Source organism: Passer montanus, unplaced genomic scaffold (genome assembly GCF_014805655.1).
Source record: "Passer montanus isolate IOZ18808 unplaced genomic scaffold, ASM1480565v1 scaffold57, whole genome shotgun sequence".
Classification (NCBI taxonomy): domain Eukaryota; kingdom Metazoa; phylum Chordata; class Aves; order Passeriformes; family Passeridae; genus Passer; species Passer montanus.
This window is the reverse complement of record NW_024370705.1, coordinates 3,448,051-3,451,668: the sequence shown is the minus strand read 5'-3', so window position 1 is coordinate 3,451,668 and position 3,618 is coordinate 3,448,051.

Sequence of the window (3,618 nt, the reverse complement as noted above, 5' to 3'; positions counted from 1 at the left end):
TATGTGAGCAGGGATTCAGAGCTCCCCTCCCACTGAGCTCGCAGCTAAAGCCCTCCCCCAGTTCCCAGGGTCTTCAAATGAAGATTTGCATAGTAGTTCCAGATCATTCCCGAGAGAAGGGACAATGGCTCTCTCAACGCCCTCTTTCCCCCATCCCTCCCTCCCAAAGCTGATAAAGCCCTGCTGAAAAGGGGAACAAAGGATTTACAGATGTCAGAATATTGATTTCTGCCGTTCCAGGACTACACGGAGAAGATGAAGAAAACTTTTGCCCCCAGAAACTGAGAGGAGTTTGAGACACAGACGCTATCTCTGCAGCACGAACCCCGCGTTTGTTAACACAGTATCTATGGAGGCAGTACTGCTATTCGAGAGGGATGAGCAGGGCCCTGAAAACGCGAAAATGACGGGGATGAGATTACAGCGTGCAGTCCCAGAGAGCGCGTTTGTTGCTGCCGGAGCTGCTGAAGGAGGCGCTTCCAGCGAAAGCAGTTTGCCACCAGGCGGGCCGGGCCGGCATTGCTGCATTGCTGCGGGCCGCAGCTCCCTCCGCTCTGAAGGAGGCGCTTCCAGCGAAAGCAGTTTGCCACCAGGCGGGCCGGGCCGGCACTGCTGCGGGCCGCAGCTCCCTCCGCTGACCGGAGTGCCGCTGGTGTCCTGCCCTCCGCCACCCAGCGCTGCAGCTGGGAAATGAACAGAAAGGAGGGTGAAAGTCTGAGTCTTTGGCAAGTGGCCTTTGATTCGCGATCAGAGTGCAATGGATTTCCACTAAACTCACTGAATTAGGGCTGTTACCCGAAAGCCAAAGCTTTCTGCTCCCACAACATTTCTGTGCACAGTCCATGTAAACCCCAGCTTGCTTTTGCACTACAAACATTCCTTTTCACTGTGGTGCACCAGCTCTCCTGAACACACCTCCACCAGCTCGCTGCAGTCGTTCAAAGTGTCACACGGCAATGCACGCCCAGCAGCACACTGGCACTGGGCAGCCCAGTGAGCCCGCGGGAGTTCTGGCTGACCTGGCCCTGTCCCACCACTGCTCTGAAACAGCTTTCTCCCTGGGACTGCCTACTGCCACGTCATAGACATACATAAATATCTTATTTTTTTTCCTGCCTCCCTTTTCAGAGCTAACTCTGTAGCATTTCTGCATTCAAAAAGTTCTTGGGGTGCTGGACCTTTTGTAAAAATGTACCTGATGAAAAACTTATCTAAATGTTGGATTTAGGTTTGGATTTTTAAAGCGATTAGCTATTTCCTAAGTCAAGCTCTAGGCCCTCAGATAGGTCACCTGGGGGAAAACCCCACCTGAAACCCTTTCTGCAAGGCACAGTAGTGAGTACAAAAGGGTGTCCCATGCCATGGGTCAATAATCCAGACAGAGCTGCAGAGCCAGAGCTGACTGCTCCCTCATTTTGCACACAGCTTTGTAAACACACGTGCTATCAGAACTGCAATCATCACAGTGATAATAACCATCACATGTTGTAGAGTTAAACACATTTCATACAACTACATCAAAACATTGTTCACAATACTCTTAAAATACCTAGGTTTCTTTCAATTCCTGCCTGTCTTCCCTCAGCTAAAGAAACTGTTCTTATGGAATCTTTTGTGTCTCCCAGCAGCCACTGCTAATTTACATTTAAAGATGTGAATCGGATCATTCTAGACTCCTGATGCACCTCATACAGAGATTAATCACAGCTGCTGGGATGATGAAGACTGAGGCAGACCCATTTTACATCAGTGTAAGTCAGACTGTCATGAAGCTGCTCACACCCTCGGGTTCAGGACAGACTCAGCCCCATTTCCAGCTGCTCTCCACAAGCCCCTAGAGCTGCACGGGTGAGCTGCTGGGGCAGTGTGCTGAGAGGTGCCACTGCTGCCCTTCTGCAGAGAGCACTTCCCAGACTGTCAGAGGATGAAAGGCGTCAGGAGAACCTGGGAGAAGCAAACCTTGGCTGCTCTCACCTCCTGCTCAACACTTGAGTGTTGTGTTTTGAGGCTGCTGCAGCAGCACATCTCACAAACCTGTTTTATTTTAGAATTTTTCCTCATCCTAGACAGATGTTTGCTTATTTTGCTGATTCTTTGTTTTCTCTTGTTCATAAACGTTAGTGTCTGTTGCTTACCTAAAGTTTTTTGGTTTTCATTTTTTTTTCTTTTTCTACAAACAAGAGTAGTTTTGTTTATATAGCTCTCGCTACAAATTTGCTTCAGGATACAGAACTTAAGTCTTAGTTTCATCACCAAAATATTGTACCAAATAAATCTCAGATCTTCTGTTTCCCCCAAAAATCCACGTGCAAATTCCTTTTAAATTAAAACTCTGATATGTTAGGCATCTCATAAGCCTGAATCCAGAGGATGAAGGTGTGGAAAGGCAAAATCTACCTCCAGTGTGGATTTAGGAGAGCAGGTGTGTGTGCACGTGGCAAGCCCCAGTGGTTTGAGGGCTGTTTTGTATAAAATGCATCATGTCCATGACCACAGAGCACTTGTGCAGGTACACACAGTACCTGGGAATAGCTTCTTTCAGTATGGAAACAAAGCTGTCTTTAAACTATTTATTAAATAAAATAAAATAAAATAAAATCATACAAAAGAAATGTACTGGAAGAGGTAACTGTAATTTGAAAAAATAAGAGAAGAACAAATAAATCAAAGCACTTTTAACAGTTCACAGTGCCCAGATAAAGTAAATAAACTGAGCAATATTTTTATGCCCAGGTGTGTTTCACAGCAGCCTTCCAAGGTTCTGGCCCTCTTACCATTCCTTTATACTACACAGTAAATTGGACACAAGCCCTGCTCCAGGTGAAAATGGATAAAGAAATCCTGTTCCCCAGCAGCAAACACATCTCCCACCACCTTACAGCCATGCCAGGGCCCAATAAAGAACTAAAAGATAACCTAGATCTTTGTATTTTTTTTTTTCCTGGAGATCTTGTGTTCATTCAAGTGATGTTATTATTTCAGTAGAATCATCCCAGGAATCCATGTAATTAAAAACACATTTGTGGTAACAGAACTGCACCATTTGAGGGCCCCTTTGACCCCCTCATGCCTGGGACATCCCCAGCACTCTCCCTGAGCCCACAGCCCGAGGCCTTTTCACTCCCTGAGCTACTGATCACTCTCTACCTGGCAGGAGGATGTGGGCAGGTGAGGATCGGCCTCTTCTCCCAGGCAATAGCAACAGGACAGGACAGGACAGGAGAAAACGGCCTCCAGCTGCACCAGGGGAGGTTAAGGCTGGACATCAGGAGTGATTTCTCCACAGAAAGTGTGACCAGACATTGGAACGGGCTGCTCAGGGAGGTGGTGCAGCCACCCTGGAGGTGTTTAAGGAAAGACTGGGCACGGCACTGAGTGGCAGAGTCTGGCTGACACGGGAGCGCTCGGTGACAGGACGGACAGGCCGCTCGCGGGGGTCACCTCCGGGCTAAGCGAGTCCGTGTCCCGGGGTTATTCACCCAGCCCTGCCCGGTCCCGCTCCGCCCTCAGCTCCAAGATGGCGCCGCCCGCCCTCAGCCCGCCCCGCGTGACGTCACCGCCCCGCGTGCCGTCACCGCCCCGCCCCTCGCGCGGGGCTGCGCATGCGCGCGGGCGGCG